The sequence below is a fragment of the Cebus imitator genome, unplaced genomic scaffold (genome assembly GCF_001604975.1).
Source record: "Cebus imitator isolate Cc_AM_T3 unplaced genomic scaffold, Cebus_imitator-1.0 Scaffold74, whole genome shotgun sequence".
NCBI classification, from domain to species: Eukaryota; Metazoa; Chordata; class Mammalia; order Primates; family Cebidae; genus Cebus; species Cebus imitator.
Window position 1 is genome coordinate 654,856 of NW_016107389.1, and position 22,350 is coordinate 677,205.

A 22,350-nucleotide genomic window follows, 5' to 3' on the forward strand; every position below is an offset into this window, starting at 1 on the left:
GCTGCTCTGTGGGCAGATCACGGCCATTGAGCTGTGACGCCCAGGCACTTGCCTGACCTGACATAATGGGCAGCTATTTACTGCAAACAAGGTAGATGGAAGAACATAGGCTTAAATGATGCTCTGGTGTAAGCAGGAATCCACTGGGATCCCTTGCAAACCAGTCAATCTTCTGGGGTTTTTTTTTTCCCCTCCTCTTCTCCCCTCCCTCTTCTTCTAGGTTGGGACTATTTATTTCTTTCCCTCAGGACCAAACCACAGATGCCTGACTTGGAGCAATGCTCCTCTTCCATCCAACCCCCCTTCCCTTCCCACTCAAGATCAATAGAGTGGGTTGGAGGAGCAATTGCATGACAATAAATAAAATAGAAAACCAAATTTAGATACTACCACTTCCAAAATGACTGTTTCTGGGGTTGTTTTTTTCCATTGCTAAAAAAAAAAANGAAAAAAAAAAAAAAAAAGAACAGCCCCAGGAGACTTTCTGGTTACGCTGTCAAATCGCTTCAATGAGAAACCCAATCAGACTTGATTTGCAAAGTGTCAAAAGCTGTAGTGAATCATGTACACATTGTCGTCTATTACGTGAGGCTGTTGATTTGTAAACTGAAGGCTCCTCTTGCGCGTTTCTGAAGCTGAAGCTGAAGCTGAAGCTTGTGGATGTTTATTTTTTTCCTGCATCTAAGAACACACATTTGCACTCTCCATTTTCTCGTCAAAGGGAACCATCAAAATGAGTAGTGAATCCGAGTGAATGCACAACAAGGTGGATTTGCAGTTTTTACCTCTATCCTCCAAACCTAAGCCCTTCATAATAGAGAAAATTATTAAAAAGCCTTTCTCTCATGGCATCCTACTTTTCAAAGAGCCAGAGATTTTATTTCTGTCATTGCATGCATTTCTAATTAACTGAAGCAAGAGAGGCAGGTGTTTTAAGAGGAATCTAAGGCTCACTTGCCAAGGTCAGAGTGTCAGTAGCACAATTTTCTCTAAATTTTCTGACTTCCAAATGGCTCCCTTTCTGTTATGCATTAAAAAAGAAAAGACAAATAGTTTTCTTAAATCTTATAAAAATTTAAATGACACAAATAAGATTAAAAACTTCAGTTTGTCTTCAGCCTCTGGAAACTCAATGCATACCCTTTTTGGCTGTGAACTCCTTTCCTTTCCTTTCCTTTTTCTTCTCCCTTTTCCTTTCCTTTTTTCCCGTTCCTTTCCCTTTCCTTTCCTTCCTGTTTTAGAAAGTCTTGCTCTGTTGCTCATGCTGGAGTGCAGTGGTATGATCTCAGCTCACTGCAACCTCCACCTCCTGGGTTCAAATGATTCTTGTGTCTCAGCCTCTCTAGAAGCTGGGATTACAGGCATGTGCCACCAATCCCAGATTATTTTTGTATTTGTAGTAGAGATGGGGTTTCACCATGCTGCCCAGGCTGATTTTGAACGCTTGGCTTCAAGTGATCCATCCACCTTGACCTCCTAAAGTGCTGGGATTATAGGCATGAGCCACTGTCTTCTTTCAAGCAGATTGTCAAGAGGCAAAAAAAAAAAAAAAAAAAATCACAGCAAAAATCTGTGAAATTCTTTACATAATATAAAAAGCTCAAAATGAGAGGCTTGGTTCCTTGAATGTCTGACAATAATGGAAGGCAAGTTTCTTTTGGAAACTGATGTTGTGTTTTTGTTTGTTTGTTTGTTTTTTTACTTAGGAAGTAAAGTCTGCATTAGCTACAGAGGAAAGAAACATTGTATAATTTTATTATTAGATTGTAATAGCTTCGTTTGAACTTTATACGGTGTTTAACGCCAAGCCTCTTTTTCAAACAAGTTCATAAAAGAAGAAAATCATCTTATAGCTCCACCAACTCTCCTTATTCATTGTTTTGAATGCTTTTGATAAATCTTTACTGTCACTTGATAATTTATAGTAAAGCAGAGCAAAAGTAAAACAGATATTTGAAATCTGCAGATGACCTCTACCTCCAATTCAGGTGATCCTTTCCAATTCATCTTTCCCCCAAACTATTAACTGGCAATGAAATTACTTTGTTTCAGTATCATCTACTGTTTCTCTTATGGGGATCAGTGCAGGCAGAAGGCAGGAGACTGAAGAGGTTTTTATTTATCTTTTCCTTTTTTTAAATTCTCTGTTAAAAATTTCTCTGAGTTCTTTGGCGGCTGACCATATTTTTACCAATTGGGGGCACAAAGGCCAATTCTTTTTCTTTTTTTAGGCTGCCAGGAATAAAGATCTCATGTTTCTGGGCAACTTTCACATTTTCAAATACATTATTTCCAAAACTCTTATTCTTATATCTACTTTAAGAAATTCCACTTTTGGCCATGAGAGCGATCTGTCAGCGGACTGGTCAGGATGCATTTTCACCGCTACAGTTTCATCCTGGCGTAATGAAATAAAGAAGACAGTGTTTGGGCACCGTTGAAAGGAAAATGGGAGTTTTATTATCCCCCACCCATAACTACAACTCGTTTAACTATTATGTTTTACATTAGAATGTTAACTCTGTAAAGAACATGGTATGCGTTGCATAGAAAGGTACAGTTTTAGGTCATTTTCGTCTTTTCTGACAAAAAATTAGTCCTTCCTCAGTCCTGCAGGTGATGAGAACACTGTATGGGACACACATATCAACAGCTGGTCGACGACACAGGACTCTGGAGTGGATGTGGCATTCTGCCTTCATATTATTCTCAGTGTGTGTGTGATTTATTTCATAGACTATACACACTGAAATAAGAAATGAGCAAGGTTTCAAAGTAGAATTTCGGGTCTACAGTACTCTCCAGATGTACAGTGACATGGCACATGTGTTATCCATGTCTCCACGCTCACCTGCTCTGCCACCTTGCATTGTTTGATACAGAAAGAACTACATTCTTTGAGATGGAATTAAGATTTTTCTATCGATATAAAGCAAGTTTCCTCAGCCTGAGCATCATTGACATTTTAAGCCTTATAATTTCTTAACTCTTTGTGGTGATGGGCCGTCCCATGCATTGTAAGGCATTTAGCAGCATATCTGACAGCTACTCTCTAGATGCCAGCAGTACCCCTCCCCCAAACCTCCCCCAGCCACCCCCCTGCCAGAGGAGACTATTGTAAATGTGAAGACATTGCCAAATATCCCCTGGGGGCAAAATTGACTTCTGATTTTTGATTGAGAACCAATGAGGTAAATTAATACATAACTTTAAGTTTCTCTCTTTACAGCAGACTGGTGTTTGAGTAACTTACAAAGAAATTCGGAAGCCACTGTGCCAGCCACGGAGGTGCCCCCGCTCAGTTCTCCCTCCAGGCAGAGGCTGCTGGGAGGGGCTCCAGCTACTGGAGTTAATGCTGAGGCCACACCTTTCCCAGGCTGCTTCCAGCCTGTGACTCAGCACAGTGGGGGGCCTGGAGCTGGGATATTTCTGCCAACTTGGGACCCACGGAATGGCGCTCCTCTTTGGCTTGGCTAAAACATTCTCAGAGCTGCGCTATCCTCTGAGGCTCTTTGTACCCATTCCTCCTTCCTACACCCTCTTTTTTTTTTCCCAGGTGTCAGACTTGCATCATGGTCTGGGGATCTCACAGCCTTCACCTGCTTGGTCTCCTTTCTATGTTTCACAGACATTTCCCCAATCAATCTCATAAATCTCTTGCATTTCTAATTTTGTCTTGGATCAGCTTCCTGGATTACCTGACCTGCTGCAGCTACCATTGTGCTACTTTCTCTCCTTCTCCCCCGCCTCAATTCTATAATGTATAGTTTCATAAAAAGAAATAGCCTATGCTGGGCATGCGATGTGGGTTAAGGGTGGCAAATGAAGCGGCTCCTGGCTCTGTCTTCAAGGCTTTCTCTTAGCCTTGTGTGGATGATGCAGACCTCGCAAGACTCAGGGGTGCCCCGCTGTTTGTGATCATCAGCGAGGGAGGGAAGGAAGGTGGAGAAGACCTCACAGTAAAATATACAAAATGGTCAGGTGAGGATCTCTTTGATGTGATACGCTTATAATATTTAGTTTTGTATTATCTAGGTTTTGTCAAATTGGCACATGGATTAAGACAAAAATTTCTCTGCATAATTTCCTGCGTTCTAATGTTCAGTTTTCTGCCTGGAAAAGCAACTTTACCTCTCAAGAGGACACTCTAAGCCAAATGATTTTTTTCCCATTGAAAGATCAAAGGAAGGGTTAAATTAAAGGAGGTTTAGGAAAGCAGAAGAGAAGGAGGAAGAGAAAAGAGGGAAGGTCAAACTCTTTGGTTTCTTTTCCCCAAGGTGTGAATTATTCCACCCAGATCCCATATTAGAGAAGAAGGAGAATTTTAGATACGATAACTAGAAAACCTATTTATGCAATAATCAGTTGATCAATCTATCATTCCTTCTTTACTGCCTCAATTCTATAATGTATCAGAGAAATAGGAAGGTTGGAGATATGATAACTGCAAAGCCTACTTATGTAACCACCAATCTTTTTGTGTGGGCATTATGTTCTTAGTCTAAATATTAACAAACATTTGAGAGCCATCTATGTGCAAAATTCTGCTAACTGTTGGTGATAGATGGAAACAAATGGGGTGTGCCCTTATGAAACTTGAAGTCTAATGGGAAATAAAAACAAAAGAAAACTATACTTCAGTTTGATAAAAGAAGCTATGTGGAAACAGAGAAGGTACTAACTGTAGACAGGTGGGATCCAGGAAACATGTCCTTAGAGGTCTTAGATCTGAAGAATGGATAGTTGCAGGGGTGGAGCAGTAGAGGGAAGGGATTTTCAAGCAGAAGAAACATCACGTACAAACACCCACAGGTGGGAGTTCATGTTCATGAAAGTGCAAATAATTATTGTGGCTGGAATAGGCATGGTGCATGGTGGAGTAAGATGTTCAGGGGTAAAGAGCTAGAAAAGCTCTATTAAAGTTTGTACTGGTCTGTAATTGCAGCACTTTGGGAGGCCAAGGTGAGAGAGTTGCTTGAGTCCAGGAGCTGGAGACCAGCTTGGGCAGCATAATGAGACCCCGTCTCTACAAAACATAAAGAATAAAAAATATAGCTGGGAGTGGTGGCCCATGCCAGCTACTCAGGAGGCTGAGGTGGAAGGATTGCTCGAGCAGGGGAGGTTGGGCTGCACTGAGTTGTGACTCTGCCACAGCCCTCCAGCCCCGGCAGCAGAGTGAGACCCTGCCTTGAAAACAAGCAAAACAAAAAACCGACTGTACTTTATTCTGAGGGCAATGAAGAACTAAGGAAGCCTCTGGGTTTCAAAAAAAACACTGTATTTGTGATGAGGGAAAAAACTGAATAGGGCAATCATGGAGACAGATGGTCTGGTGTGGACTGTTGCCGTGATCCAGGTAAGAGAGGATGGTCAGATACGTCTGTAACTGGGGACACAAGTTTCAGTACTGGGAGGTAGTGTTGACAATTTTGGTTATAAGGGAGTAAGAAAAGAGGGGATATGAGTTTCAGGTTTGGCAAATGAGACTGAAAACACAAGAAGAGGCACAATTTTGGGAAAATACAGTGAGCTCAGTTTGTGATTGGTTGGGATTTAGGGGCTTATGGGACAATTAAGCAAATCTGGAGCCCAGTAGAGAGATATAGCAGATTTGAATTTGTGAGACATCAAAATGTAGTTGGGGATGGAAGGTGTGCGGGGCGTGTGTGTGTGTGTGTGTTTGTGTGTGTGTGTGTGTGTGTGTGTGTGTGTGTGTGTTGGGTGGTGTGGAGTGTGGAGATAAGTGACTCTGGGACAGTGTGTAGAACATAGAAGGATCAGACAGAAGTGGACCTTACCCAAGAGACCAAAGGGAGAAGCCAGAGGAGCGTGAGGAAGTCACAAGGATTCCGGAGGGAGGTCAGGTAAGAAGGGGTGAAGAGGCGCAGTTAACTAAGCAGCTGCAGCACTCAGAGGTTTCTGTGACAACTGGGTAGATGGCAAGCATGGGATTCCGAGGGCAGTGGCTGAGGAAGTGGGAAGACAGTAAGGGAGGCTGTGCAAAGAAAAGGAAAGAGAGAGCCTGGCAGAGGAGAGGATGATGTCAGGGAAGTGTTTGCTTAAGAGATGGGAGTGAACTGAGTATAATTAGAGATGGAAATGAGTCAGGACAGGGAAAGAGGTTGAAGGCATGGGGAGAGAAAGCATTTTGAAGTGAGAGATCTTCTAAAACCCCAAATCAAATCATGTCACTCTTCAAAGTAAAACAAAACAAAACAAAACAAAACAAAACAACACAAAACAACGTCTAATATCTTTCATTTGCATGTAATATGAATCCAGATTCCTTTCCCTGGCTTGTAATGCTTGTCCCTGCCTGCCCCCTCCTCTCATTTCCTACCACACTCTCTCCCTTGCTCACAGTGATTTTGCAACCCCTGGCTTTCATGCTGTTCCCCAAACACTCTGAAATACTATCCACAGTAGTGCCTTTGCAAGGAGTGCTTTCTAATTTGTGAGGTGGGCTTTTCACAGCTCTTTGCATAGCTGGCTCTGTCACTTGGGTCTCAGATTACCTGTTATGTCCTGAGTGAAGTCTTTGCCGACACACAACCTAAAAGAGCCTCTAGTTAGTGCCCATTACATCATCCAGTTTGATTCTCATCATAGAATGTTTTGTTGATTTTTTGAGTGTATCTGTTTCCCTCCTTCAGAATAAGCTTCTGATGTGTAGGGACCAATGTCTTGTTTAACATTGCATTGCCACTGTCAACAACAGTGCCTGAAAAAAATGGGTGGAAATTGGACTCCCAGCCTCTGGGAGCCAGAGCTGACAAGGAAACAGCAGAAATGCCAGGCAGTCTAAGACCTGGTTAGGAGTGGAAACATTGGAAATAAAGAGAAACCATTCTTTGTTGCTGTGTGATTTTCACCTGTCTGGTCAGTGGCCTGAGGAGGTACCAAAAAAGCTGTCTCTTAAGCAGATAACAATGTCTGTGGTTTTCCAGAACAAGGAATAGGACAAAAATAGGGTTGGGGGTTGATGCTATCACCAAGAGTGTGTTTGAAGTGACAGAATAAGTATTTGAAGGTAAAAGCAGGCTGGCTGTGGTGGCTCATGCCTATAATCCCAGCACTTTGGGAGGTAGAGGCAGGTGGATCACTTGAAGTCAGGAGTTGGAGACCAGGCTGGACCAACATGGTGAAACCTTGTCTCTATTGAAAATACAAAAATTAGCTGAGTGTGGTGGCAGGCACCTGTAATCCCAGCTATCAGGAGGCTAAGGCAGAAGAATTTCTTGAACTCAGGAGGCAGAGGTTACAGTGAACCGAATTGGCCTGCTGCACCCCAGCCTGGGTGACAGAGTGAGACTATCTCAAAAAAAAAAAAAAAAAAAGAAGGTAAAAGCAGAAGTTCAGTAGGCTAGAGTTGAAGAATGGGTGGAAAAGGAGCAACTGATGAGAGAACAGGTAGAAAAGGAGATTGGGATCAGAAAAAAATGTGTGAATGTTTGATTTCAGAGGTGGAGATGTTCTGAGTGATGATACATTCTAGGTTGTGATTAGGGAAGCAGATGGCAGAACAGACTGGCCCACATGGGAGGTAAGGTCATTGGAGATGAGGAAGTGAAGTAGCCCCAAAGCCAAAAGGTGGGATGGTCTTTCTTCATGGATACTAACGTTACCTAGAGTAGTGATTGAGCTTGGTCTGGAGAGGGAGAGGCTAAGCCAGAGACCAAAATCTACAGCAAATGAGACAAATGATTGATAGGTTGGTATGGAACAGCAGTTAGAAGGGTGGTATAACCACACTGTAATGTCAAAGATGCAGGGGTTTTATACAGAGAGGAAATAATCCTGAGAAATGAGGAGGATGCTCTCCACCTCCTGACCCTGAGATGCATGGAACGAGGAAATACGTGTCCTTTCTTTGGAGCCATGAGTTTAGAAGAAAGCTAGGCTTTTTCTCAGATCAGCCAGGAACAGGACAGTGAGGGAAGTTACTGAAGGTATAGGAGCTCTTTGTTAACCATGGGATGGAGATTTCTAGGCTCATTAGAAAAACCGGATCAGTGCCTGCAGGAAGGTCAAAAGAGAAGCAGCATGGGGCAACAGTAGGGTGAGGGTATAGAAAAGGAAAATAACTGGAGCAATCTATGTCTTGGGTAGTAACAAAGATACTAGAGATGTGAAGTACTGTGGCTTATCTGAGCATGCTGATTTATCTGGGAAAGTAGAAGTCAGTTGAAACCCAGAAGTCAGTTGAAACCTGGTTGCATTGCCTTTCTGTAGGAGCATTTCTTTTGTGCTCAGGAAAACTCTCATCTTTCTGGAAAAAGCATGTTTTGGCTGGATTAATGATATGAGCTCTGGAAAAAGACTCCTTACCCCAGACTCTTGGAGCCAAGTTCCTGTATCCCAAGGTTGGCACAGCCAGAAAGCCCCGTGGTCAGAGGGCTGGTCTCTGGGAGATCAGAGTAGGACTAGCCTACTTATGTTGTAAGTCCACCTAAAGCCAATCCCCTTCTGGGGTGAGGCCCCCTGGTGTCTTATTGAGTGATGTGCAGCTTTGACCAGCAGGGTGCTATGAGGTGGTTCTTATGAGAATTAGCCCCTTCTTCCGCAAAATTTGTCATGCAATATTGACTTCCAACTAGCTGGTCTTCCCTGGCTTGAAGGAGATGTCTACTTTGTTTCTTTACCAAAAATTTATGTTTGGTTGTAAATGAATCACATAGTTTTTGGTAATTCAAACTATTTCGCAGAACTGGACAAAGGAATATATAAAACACATTTTCTGCCAGAACATACACAGAAGTTATGCAGCAAAACCTCAAAGAAACAGCAAGTAGGCAATTTTAGCCATGATGCTGGAAAGAGGGACAATGGAGAGGGATGTTTGAAGGATGACGAGGAAGTACGCATCAATTAAAGAATGTATTGCTGCTGAGGAGACAGCTTCTGGGAAGCTCCCAGACCAGAAATATATTTTTCTTTGTTAAAAGACAGGGTATGGCCTACAAACCTTTGCTTCCAGCTGGTGAGGAAATCAGATAAGTGGATGTTTTTTGCATGTGTAGGGACCTGGGGCAGGCATAGGTACTGAAACTGAGAGGAACCATGCTTCTGTTTTATTTTGTTTTTGCACTAGCACAGATTTTTATGGCAGTAGTGAGAAGCTGTCATAGCTAATTAGTTGAAGAACTCATGACAGAGACTACACTTTGATTAATTATAAACAGAGAGATGTAAAATTCCCAGTCATTAAAAGGAAGTGACCGCTTTGATGTGGCTTGACATGAATCTGCATGTCATGGACTAGCCTGAACTATAAAAATAGATGGTAAATTTTATGACTCAAGAGGCATTTAAAAAAAGGATGGTAGATGATCTGGACAGAGATTAGTGACAGAAGGGGACACAGCCTTTCCCTCAACTATGTGTAGGGGAAGTTTGGAATTGACGTAACTACTCTGTTGGTATGTCTATTTATTGCTCATGTCCATTTTGTGTATGTATGTGTGTATGTACATGGTCAATAGAATGTTATAAAGTGACATGTCCAACTTTAATCTAGGCCTCAAGAGGCCTTGTTCCCTCAGCACCCCTGTTTCCACCATGTGAACAAGCCCACCAGCCCTGATAGAAGCTGAGAGCCCACAAGAACCAGAGTCCAATCAGCCAGTTGTCCCAAGGAAGGACACAGAGATGCAAGAGAGCCCAGCCGACATCACTTCGTCTGTCTTCCTAACCCACAGCTGACTCTTAGGAATCCAGTTGATACCGACCAAACCTGGTGCAGATCAGCAAAACCACACACCTGACCTGTAGACTTGTGCAATGTTAAATGGTGGTTATTTAACCCATCATTTTTTTTTAAAACACAGCAATAGATAATTAAGCACTATTCATGTGTGCTCCTTGTTAACCTCACAGTTATGGTAGATCGTATGAACACACAAAAATACAATTCTAACCAGAAAGAAGAAAACAATTAGAGGGGGCTGGGGTAGTAAAAGGATACACAAAGGAGAGAAGGCTTTGGGGTGGGTCTGAATGGCCATACAGACTCTAACTTGGGTCTGGATCGGGACTCCTTTTCTGTGACCTAACTAGGTGGGAGGCTGTGTGGGAGTGTGGAAGCCATTCCAGGCAGAGGGGTAATACCTGTAAATGTGCAGAAGGAAATGAGAGCACAGTGAGGGAGTGGACAGTGACAAGATAGGATTCCCTGGAATGGGTGGCTAGGAGAATACCCTAGTGGCATGCAAGGTAGGGTGTGTGTGTGTGTGTGTGTGTGTGTGTGTGTGTGTGTGTGAAGCAGAATGGCCTTGCCTAATCATATATAAAATCATGTAACTTCTTGCCAAAAGTATCAATAGATGTAATCTCTGTTGACAGTGTTTTCTGAGAATTGCATCTCCTGAAATGTTTATCAAAAGCACTTGAGAATGGTCAGTTCTGTATTTCCCAGTTGGCTGTATTTTCCTAGTGTTGTATCAGAGCCCAGGCCCAAAGCAGCATCTTTTATTTTTCAAAATAGCCATTGCTCTGTGTGCCAGAAGCATCTCTACCAGGAAGATTATTCATGCTCATTTTTTTTCCAGGAACTAATTGTAAGTCATAGATGAGATTCATACTTTTCCATTTTGATTTCCCCTAAGAATTCAAAGATGGAGGTGGGCAAAGAACTGCTGGTGCTAACAAGCAGCTTCTCTACAAGGTATTAAGACTTCCTACTACATCTGTTCTGCCTCTCTGTCACTGCTGATGCCATGGCCAAGGTGCCAGCAATCAATTATGGCCAAGGATTGTTCCTCTGTTAATGGATCTTCTCTAGTAGCATCTTGGTAGCAAGGATCCCAGAAAAGTGTAACTCCTTACATTACTTTTCAAACACAAAAAGTGTTTTGCTGTCTAATGGTATTAAGAACACAATCCAAGATGGCTCTTTATCACTGCCGTATCATTCCACCACTCTGACATATTTCTTCATTGTCTAACCTGGATCTTTTTTTGAACCAACATTAATGTAAGGAGTCAACATTTTCTAATAGTAAGGATTCATTTTGCTCTAAATGTAGTCAGGGTGAGCTGATAGAATTGCAATCTAGCATTCTTGTAGAGAGAAATGGCCTACACCATTCCTTTCTCCCTGTTTTTCTTGCTCTGCCTTTTTTGTTGTTGTTTTTTTAAATAAATTTTTTTGAGACAGGGTCTCACTCTGTTGCCCAGGCTGGAGTGCAGTGGGGTGATCACAGCCCATTGTAGCCTCAACTTCTTGTGTTCAAGTGATCCTCCTGCCTAAGCCTCCAGAGTAGCTGGAACTATAGACGTGTGCCACCATGCCTGGCTAATTTTTATTTTTTGTAGATATGGGAGTCCCACTATCTTGCCCCAGCTGCCCTCAAAGTCTTGGGCTCAAGTGATCCTCCCACTGTGGCCTCCCAAAGTGCTGGAATTATGGGCATGAGCCACTGCTCTGAGTCCTTGATCTGCCTCTTGCTATAGCAGGTGTTTTTTAAGGAACCAGTGGGAAAGGCAGCTTCCAGACTTTTCCCATTATTTTAATAACCTATTACCACTACTCTGCCATCTCAAAAACAAAAATAGCAAAGGGTTAATAAGGAGGTAAGTTTTGTGGAGGAAGACAGGATACCTATATGATGTCTGTATTTTAAACCTGTTTGTCGCAGTTTGGTCTAACCTCTGTCTACTCCACCTGTAGCTCAACTTTTATCACACTCCCAGTTACTGTGTGTGTCTCAACCACCCTGCTTATCTGAATTCCTGGAACTGCAGTAGACCCTCTTGCCATATGTGTATGTCTGGAATATTCTCCCTTCTTTCCTCGTCCTTCCTACGTTTCACGTGTAAGTAACTCTTCTTTTTTTTTTTTTCTTCCAGGTTTTAGCTTAGTTATTACTTCTTTAGTTAAGCCTCCCTTGAATGATCAGTTAGGGGTAAAATTTCCCAATGATTAGCTCTCATAGTAGCAGTTACCTCGCATTTGAAACACTTATCCCATTTTCAACTTTTTTTTTTTTTTTTTTTTTGAGACGGAGTTTCACTCTTTCTTACCCAGGCTGGAGTGCAATGGCGCAATCTCGGCTCACCGCAACCTCCGCTTCCTGGGTTCAGGCAATTCTCCTGCCTCAGCCTCCTGAGTAGCTGGGATTACAGGCATGCGCCACCATGCCCAGCTGATTTTTTGTATTTTTAGTAGAGACGGGGTTTCACCATGTTGACCAGGATGGTCTCGATCTCTTGACCTCGTGATCCACCCGCCTCGGCCTCCCAAAGTACTGGGATTACAGGCGTGAGCCACCGCGCCCGGCCCCATTTTCAACTTTTAATCTATTTGGGTTTATGATCTGATTAATGCCTCTCTTTCATATTAGACTGAATGAAGTCATTTTGTTGTTGTTGTTGTTGTTCCTTGTTACATCCACAGTGCCTGGCACAGAGCAGGTGATCAATAAATAGATGCTGAATGAATGAATGAATGAATCCTAGGATTTTTCTTTGAGAAAGGACATGAAATACCCACTGTGGGTGGGTCTTCAGAGATTTCTCCTGTAAACAGTACTTTTCATGACTGTCTACTTATGTCCCAAAAATTATAAGGGTATCTGGATTTATGGAAATGTGTAGATTCCATTTTTTTGCTCAGCAGGTATTGTGGAAATTCCTATGTGATGAGGTTTACCAAATGCTTTCTTGAAATATTTGTGGAACAAAATTACAGTTTGGGCTTTTATCTTCCTTAAACTGTGCACTTAACTACTGATTTTTCTCTTGAAGATCTGGATAATGGAAATTTTCCTTTCATTATTTTTATAGCCCTCCCCCTAAATTTCATAATAATAAATGATGCATCTCAAAATCTAAATGCGAAATAATAGAAATTACAGAAAGTACTTGATATTAGAAAGAGGAAGTATGAAACTCCATAAACATTGTTTTACTTAGAAGACTTTTTCAAGTGTGATTGAAAACACATTTGCACTGCGAATTTACGATGTTAAGTTCAGATATTACATAGTGATTTAAACATAAGAGATGATCCAAGAAAGACTACAGTTGATTTTGCATGACTCGGGGTAACTGAAATGAACCACAGATTATATTCTGGCAACCTTCAGGAAGACTTATGCAAACAAAAATGGACTCCTTACTCTGTCTCCTCTCATTTTAAGTACTCAAGGTCTTCTTTGAATAGATCTACAGTGAATAGTCAAAGTCATTCCAGCCCTGGCACTGTCTTGTTAAGCCATGTGGCCTACTGTAACGCATCATTGCCACTGTCACTGACTCTGAAAAATGAGCATCCTAAAACCTATAGCTCCTTTAGCTTGAATAATTTGGCAGTTCTAGTCCCAGGGTGCTCCAATGCTGGTAGGTTTTCCTGTTTTCTGCTTCGGCAATTAAATACTTAGGACTTTATGAGAACTCTCAGAATCATTTGTTGCCCTCAGCAAATGATTAAAAAATGGGGACAGAACCTCCTCAAGGACCACAGTTCCAGGGGAGTCAATGTTAAGTTCAAAGTCAGGAGCTTGTCTTTGACTAATGGCCCATCCCCAGCACTGCCTTGGCACCCTGGCACAGAAAACCTAATCTCTTCCTCCATCAGGTGCGGAGTGCAGGTAACCTGCCTCCTTCTTTCCTCTCCTTTTGTTCTATCTGGGTTGCTGGTCTCTCCTTGCACAAACAAGTGCTCATGCTAATAGCAAGATATAGCCCAACCTTAAAAAGGGTGTAGTGATCAGTATCCATCATCTTTCCAAGTGCCTTGTCACTACATCAATTAATACAATTGAGCAAAAAATGTCACGGGCCCGGTGGAAAAACCTTTTCACAGCCTTTCAGGGGGAAGTTTACTTTCAGCTTTTTCCCTTGCATTAGCTCCCGTCATCTACAAAACAACAGAACCCAGGGGTGTCAATTATATTTGATTGACTGAGTAAAGCACACACACAAATAAGCGAAAACAATGGACACAAAAATCTATATATGACTCCCCTTGTCAGAGAGAATGCTTGTCTTCTCCATTTTCATGCGGCACGGTGTCCTGCTGCTCCTGGCTTAAATGTTTCCTTCAGCCCCCAAAGTATCACCAATTAAGTTAGCAGGGTCTTCAAAGGTGTCAAACGACTCCCTAGGCAATCGGCTCTAACTGCTGTTCAATAAATGAGGTCTAATTTATCAGTTTAACTTCACTTCTAAAAACCTAATGCTTCACAGTGCTGGGCTCCATTTACCTATGGTGTGAGGTGCTGCAGCAGATAGCACGCTGAAAGTTATGGCGCATCTCCTAACAACAGCACACTTTGTTGGGTGCATTTTCCCCCTGATTTCAATGTGCATTTGCCAGTTTTGTACTTTTTGTGCTTACCTTGTACACATGTGTACGCAAAATCCCCATGGACCAACGGAAAGCTCAGTCAGGACTCCCCTTGGGCCCACAGTTTTAACCACAGTCTGGGAGAAGCACAACCCTTCTCTCTTTGCCATGTTGTGCCTTTGTATTGTCACTATGTGGAGATTCACATTTCAAAAAACTCTGGGAGGCTAACATTGGCAGCAGAACAGGAGTTAATACGTGCTCAGATTCCTAACATAGACATGAATGTATAGGCTTTTGTTCCTAAATAGATTAAACAGGTACTGATTTGGCAAAAGGACCAGTTAAGTAAAAAGTCTTACAAATAAATGGACCAGAAATTTTAATGGGCAGTTTATGAGTGAAAGTTATTCAAATCCATCAATGAGACACAAAAAGCTATTTTAAAGCTCAAACTTGCTAACCACATTAGAATTGCTCATAATTAATACCTCTTAATATCAAATAAAGACAATGAGTAAGATAGATAAAATATTTTTAATAAATTTAGACAGAGTTAGATGGAGACTTAATGAGACAAACTAAAACCAAACAAAAAAAAATCATCAAACAAAAAGCCATTGTAAGAATATTGGTTTATACGCAGAATAAGACTCTACGTGAAATTGAGGCTGAGGTGACTGGGCAGTGTTATGTCTTAAGTAAGGTAGCTGTGGGGTGCCTGAGCGTACTGTGACTGTGGAGATGTTTTCATAGTAATGCGAAGACATGCCATTTGCAAATACTTCTAAATTTTCACTCTATTTCAGCCACGGGGTAACTAGAATTTGAATAAAAATCACATTTGTAAGTAAATTTACGTCATTCATTCTGGAGTCTCCACATTTTTCCATAGCCCTGAAATATTTCTTAGAGACACCCACACATAATATGTATTGAGGATAATATTTTATTATTAATTTGCTTTCCCTGTTGTCTCTGTGAGTACATTAACTTTGCCCTAATTCACCTGAGGAATCCATCTGCCTAGAGAAAAATTAGGATTTGGTTACAGAAAGAAAGCTAGTAGAAACTATTCTTCAGCTCCTGACATGCACACTAGAATTTTACAGCAGGAAGAATACTATAAACAAGGCTTGGGATGGTATTTTACAGATTCTGTTGTTTCCCTTTAGCATATCAACAATCAGGAGAATCAGCTCATGAAGTTCTCTTATGTTTAGAGAAAATCTACCTCCCATGATAGCTAGAAATGTTCTCTGGTCATATTCTTCTCATAGGCGAAGACAAAGAAACACTCCTCTTTGTCTGTCTTTCTGTCTCTCATTAGAGAAACTGTTGGAAAAAGGAAAAATTTGAAAAGAGATTAGAGTTTCACTTTCCATGCTTTGGCTAGGAGAGGGGGAGGCTTGTGAGATAAGAGAGTATAATGGTGAGGGAAGATGGTGCAAATATGCAAATTCAACTGGGAGGGGCAGGATGGTCAACTGGAGGATTTAGCTGACTTGGCATTTAGCTTCATTGAGCTGTTCTCACTTTCCAACTTCTGTGGCACACCTGCCATTTAAACCTTTCTGGTTGCTCCAAACTGTACAGAGTCCCACCACCACCTACCACCTCCATCTCTTCTTTCTCCCATAGTCAATGTGGATAGTGTGGTGTTTGGCTACTTTCCGTTAGTTTTTTCAATGATAGCCCTAAATCTCCAGTGGTTCGCAATTTATTGACTTCAGGGATCATATTTTATACTTTTATGTGAAAGCACAGACTATAGAGTCAAACGGATATCTCTTTGACTCCATACTCTGCTGCTTGTTAGTTGTGAAACATTCAACTGATTACCTCATCTGAAAATTGGGATAATAGTTATCCTATGGAATTTTTTGAGATTCAATTGAATTAATTTATGTAATGGCTTTAATCCAGGAACTAAACTTTTCCTTTTAAAAAAATTTGATGATTTCCCATTCACTCATGGAAAAGAAATCCAAAAATATTATGCTTAATCTAGCTCCTGCCTACCTTTCCAGTGCCATCTGCCTCTCCTCACAAAATGAAACCCTAAGCATGCTAAACACTAGGCATTCCACAGATCTGTGAATGTGACATGCTGTTTCATGCCTCCATTCTTTTCTGGTTATTCTTCCTCCGCCTGGAAAAACCTGTAAGTATCACCTCTATGCAGCTGCAGCCTTCCCAAGACAGAACTGATCCTCCTCCTTGGGAGCATTCCTGTAGCCTATGTCCTTTTTATTTGCACATCTTGCTCTTCCAGGTTGCAAACTCGTTGAGGGCACAGGCAATGTCTTACCCGTGTTTGTATATTGAGTACACAATATCTAGCACATAGGGAGTTTTCACCAAACACTGAGTGAAAAATGGGGATAGCTCTAGCACCCAGAATATAGTAAATTATCAATTAATATTTGATTGACAGGCAGATAATACTTTTTGTTAAACTTGGAACTGAGCTGACAGTGTAATCACAGAAACATACAACTGACAACTTTTAACATGCCAAGCTTCAATTTCTTTATATTTGAAAAAATATAAAGAAACTTTTTAAATTTTGAAAAAATATAAAGAAACTCTCTGCCAGTATTCCATGTATTTCAAGGATCTGTGCTCACTTCTTCACAGATTATTAGGTCATATTATTTGAGCAATTTCTCACAGAAACCTGCTCATAAATCAAACATGTTATTCATTTGGAATTTTGATTTAGTGCCAACATTAATAATTTTTGATACTACCTTTCTCTGCATCCTATCTCTATGGATAGACTGGCTATTGGTTAACATTGGATGATAAGCTGTGAAGGACAATAATAAAGTTGTCAATTTTCATGCTTTTCTTGAATGACTTGAGATCATGTCTTCCATTTCATAAAGGGGAGAATAGCTAATAGAATTTTAGAGAAATTGCTGTTCTCAGAAATCTTCTGCAAATATAATAATAGCATATTCCTGCTGCAAGGCCAGCAAAACCCAACTAGAAATTATCTAATTAGAGACAAAATTTGGAGAAGGCCCAAGTTGGTATTAAAGATCTTTGTAGGCATGCAGCAGGATCCAACAGCTCAGCTTTAGGGCCAAGCCTTCATTCTTTCTCTGGTGGAAGAATTGGGTAGGATCTGATGCTGGAAAGATTCAGAAACTGGACAGATTTTTAGGCCAAGACTGTGGCACAAAGGAACATGGCTAGGATTGACTTGTAAACATCAAATTGGAGGCTGTTAAAGATGGTGAGATGGAGTAGAGCTCTTCAGACTTTAATGTGCATACAAATATTGTGGGAATCTTGTTAAAATGCAGATTCTGATTCAGTAGAAGTTAGGGCCCAAGATTTTCTATTCCTAACAAGCTACCAGTGACGCTGGTGATGTCAGGGCTCTTTTGAGGAGCAAGAAGTTAGAGAACACTGAGGACTCACAGTAATCCTTCTCTGACCTTCTAGTACTCACTTTGGATTGTGAATTGAATAAAACGGGTTTCCCCAACCTGCAGCATGGATTCTACCTTCTTGCCTTTTTTTTTGAGATGGAGTCATGTTCCCTCACCAGGCTGGAGTGCAATGGCACCATCTTTCTCACTGCAACCTCCGCCTCCCTGGTTCAAGAGATTCTCCTGCCTCAGCCTCCCAAGTAGCTGGGAGTACAGGCACATACCACTACATCCAGCTAATTTTTGTATTTTTAGTAGAGATGGGGTTTCACCATGTCGGTCAGGCTGGTCTCTAACTCCTGACCTCAAGTGATCCACATACCTCTACCTCCCAAAGTGCTGGGATTACAGATGTGAGCCACCATGCCTGGCCCTTCTTGCCTTTTTTTGATTTAGAGAGTAGGGGTCAGTGGAAGAGAGAATTTGTTGCAGGTTTGTTTTATTTTTCTGTATTTTGCTGGCAAGGTGAACTATATGTGGAGTTTACACAAGTATACATTTTCCTAGACAAAGATCAGAATCAGTAGGGATTAATACTAATATTTAGGTAGCTCCAAACGTAACTGTTGACCAGCCAGGTTGCACCAGCTAAGCCCCATTTGAATGAGGACAGTTGGAGGTGATACCTTAGCCACTGTACCAGAAAAGAAGTGTAGAGGCAAGAGAGTGAGGAGGAGCTTGGTGTTTTAGTGTTTATTTTGTAACTTTATGCCTATTGCCATTTAATGTCTGCAAAATAATTATTGTAAAATGTGGATTTTACTGGGTTTTAAGAATTAATTTTGCTTATCTTATTTTCCTTTTGCTCTTGTATGGTGTGTGTGCACACCATAAACTCACTCATGTCTCATTTCCAGTCCTAGCAAAAAGATACTGGAAGCCTCTGATTTATAACTTAAGTGAACACTCTGAAAATTTAAAACTTACCTCACCAAAACTCTTTAAAGAAGGCATAAGTGATTTAGAGAAGCCCAAGGCAAAAGCATGATGTGTCTTGTTTGTTTATTACCTGCTACTTGCTCCCATTTGGTCTGGAGACTGATTTCTTGGAACATAATTGAGACCTAATTGAATAAAAATAAGCCCTTTACTCTGTGGGAGAAGGTTATGTGCACTGAAGATAAGTTGGAAGCCAGGAGTTGTTTTCTCAGGACTTCTTATGAAGCTATTACTCAATTTTTCACATTAAAAGACATCCCCTAGACAGAATCAGCAGAGACAGGAGAAAACAAAGAAAAATGACACCATAGTTCTTGAAGAAAACAAAACCCAATTCTAAATGCTGCCCATCAGCTCAAGCCATTTATTGTCTCTGTACGTACATGTCATCTTATTTTATTCCTATCAAAAATCCACCAGGGAGGGATATGCCTTCTGAGGGATCTGGGTAGCACCATGGATCCAACTGCTGATCAGTGATTCTAAGTACTGAGAATCTTAATAAAACTGAAGAAAAGAGAAGATCCAAAGAACAACTAGAATTGGGAAATTTGTCATCAGATGATTATCGGAGAAAATAGAAGCAGGAGTTAGGGCAAGAAAAAGTAGCTAGAAGTTACTTTACTTTTTGAATTACTAGATGAGCAGGATATTTATTTAATTGAAATGGAGTCTTGCTCTGTCACCCAGGTTGGAATGCAGTGGTGTGATCTTGACTCACTGCAACCACTACTTCCAAAATTCAAGCAATTATCCTGCCTCAGCCTCCTGAGTAGCTGGGACTACAGGCACGTGGCACCATGCCTGGCTAATTTTTGTATTTTTAGTAGAGATGGGGTTTCACCATGTTGGCCAGGCTGGTTTCAAATTCCTGATAGATGGTCAGGATATTTAAATTTTTATTCAAAGATGTGATATGTTTCAGATATTAAATTTTAGTTCTTCAGTTGGAATTCAGGTGAAAACTATTGAGAAAACACTGGATTTGTAAAATCGATATTTACCAAACAAATCAATTGAAGAAAACCTTGCTGTTTTATCTCATTTTTAAAATGAGAACTCAAGAGTGGAAGCAGGTGTGAGAGGGTCCAGCAGAAGAAAACATGGCTGCCAAAGTATTTGGGTCCGTTGGCAAGTTTGGCCTGACCTTAGCTGTTGCAGGAGGTGTGGTGAACTCCACCTTACATAATGTGGTTGCTGGACACAGAGCTGTCATATTTGACCGATTCTAACTCACTTTCTCATCCCATGGGTACGGAAACCAATTGTCTTTGACTGCCATTCTCAGCCACGTAGTGTGCCGATCATCACTGGTAGCAAAGATTTACAGAATGTCCACATCACACTGCGCATCCTCTTCCCACCTGTTGCTAGCCAGCGTCCTGGAATCTTCACCAGCATCGGAGAGGACTATATGAGCATGTGCTGCTGCCCATCACGACCAGGATCTGAAGTCAGTGGTGGCTCGCTTTGATGCTGGAGAACTAATCACCCAGAGAGAGCTGGTTTCCAGGCAGGTGCGCGACGACCTTACAGAGTGATCAGCCGCCTTTGGGCTCATCCTGGACGACGTGCCCTTGACACATCTGACCTTCGGGAAGGAGTTCACAGAAGCGGTGGAAGCCAAACAGGTGGCTCAGCAGGAAGCAGAGAGGGCCAGATTCTTGGTGGAACAGGCTGAGCAGCAGAAAAAGGCTGCTATCATCTCTGCTGAGGGCGACTCCAAGGCAGCTGATGGCCAACTCACTGGCCACGGCAGGGGATGGCCTGACTGAGCTGGGCAAGCTGAAAGCCACGGAGGACATCGCATACCAGCTCTCAGCCTCCCAGAACATCATCTACCTGCCGGTAGTGCTGTTCCTTCTCCTCCAGCTGCCCCAGTGAGGGCGCACCCTGCCTGCACCTCCATGGGCTCACTGGGCCACAGCCCGGATGATTCTTGACACCGCCTTCCTTGTGTCCCCGCCCCAGAAATCACTGTGAAATTTCATGATTGGCTTAAAGTGAAGGAAATAAAGCTAAAATCACTCAGATCTCTAAAAAAAAAAAAAAAAGAAAAAGAAAAAAAAAGAGAGAACTCCAAGGATACCAAGGGTAGTTTTAACGTTAAAACCAGAATGGTTCCTGGCTCATAGTAGGTTCTTGGTAATTGTTAGCTGTGATCAGAGCTATTTAGAAAAATTACTTCAACATACAAAAATAGCAAAATACTAAGTTAAATTGTGAAATTTCTCAGTAATGAACATATTGCTATTTAAAAATACTCTTTCATTGTTAGGAGGTAGGGACCTAAATTGTAAATTTATTGTTTTAAATTCATTCTTCATTCAGCTCATAATTTGAGCATGTTATTTCATGTAGTTCCTGCTCAAAAGTTTATTGTGTTCACCTCATATAATGCTCTAGAAGTGAGACAGGTTAGTAAACTAAGACTAAATATATTGTGGGATAAAAGCAAAGATCAATGTGTGTGTAACAAGATATGGCAGCAGCGAGACGGAACATCTTACTGAAATATTTCTTGGAGGAGATAAAGTTTAAACCCAGTAAAGTCTTGACAGGAAGAAAACTAACAGGCTGAAGAATCAGCATGTGGAAAACCTAGAAGCAAGAAATGCACGATGCTTTCCAGGAAGCCAAGTAATTGAGCAAGTGAAGGAAAGGCTGCACGTTGGGGTGAAACTGGAGAAAGAGGGAGCAGTGTGATCTTTAAGCAGTGGGATTCCTGACCCGAGCTAACGGGCTTGACATCTTTAAATTACAAAACTGACACATTCAGATTTGCATTTTGGTAACTTCCCTTTGGTGGAGGATGGGTTGGGGATTTTGCTCTCTGGTACAGAAATGAACAATTATGTAGCTGTGAGCTGCTGTACATTTGCATGATGGCTCAATATAATATAATCAGAGTGAATGTTTCCAAGTGCATTCTACACCAATGTGCCTGAAGACATCCAGATAATCTGCCTGAATTCAGCTGTAAGGCAAGCACATAGTGTTTGGGTGAGAGATTTAATACATTCTTACCTAACGCCTCTATTTTCTGAGATGTAGTTGGCGAAGTCATTTATTAAGAGTGAGGCAGTGGAGTTTGTGATTTTATTTAAGGGTTTTAAAATATGACTAGGTCACTGAACTAGTCACACCAGGAAAGTGTTTTGCCACTCATGGTAGCAGAATTATTGAGGATGTCAGTGACCATTATGTCAGGGTTATCCTTGGATCCTTGGAGGACAGCCTGACCCCTAAGGCCTTTAGGAGAACCCCAGGGGTTCCCCAAACACAAAGTATTTACCATGAAACTACAAAAATGCAAACTGCCCAAGGAACCTATTTTTTACTTCAATATTGAGTCATGTGAAATGCCAATTTTGACAGATTTTTAACTCCAAAGCTGGCAATTTTCTATGATTCAACCTAACTCCATTTTATGTATATTGACAGCCTCACATATTTTGAAGAATGAATTTGAAGGCAAATTCATACTGAGAAATAGCTACAGACAATCTCATCAGCTGGAGGAAGCAGGGATTTTCATGTTTCCAGTGTTTCTGCATTTTGAGACGGCAAAGGATGGTTCTGCTAACCATGGAGAAAGGCAAACCGGCCTGGCCAGAAGCTGTGGCAGATTCCACGTCCTCCCTTTGGTGAGAATCACATGGCTCCTGATTAATTGTTTCT

At 41.5% G+C, this 22,350-nt stretch overlaps 1 pseudogene; it reads left to right on the forward strand.

Annotated features, from left to right (window-relative positions):
• Window positions 1-19,772: 19,772 nt before the first annotated feature.
• Window positions 19,773-20,553, forward strand: LOC108306757 (annotated as a pseudogene).
• Window positions 20,554-22,350: the final 1,797 nt, after the last annotated feature.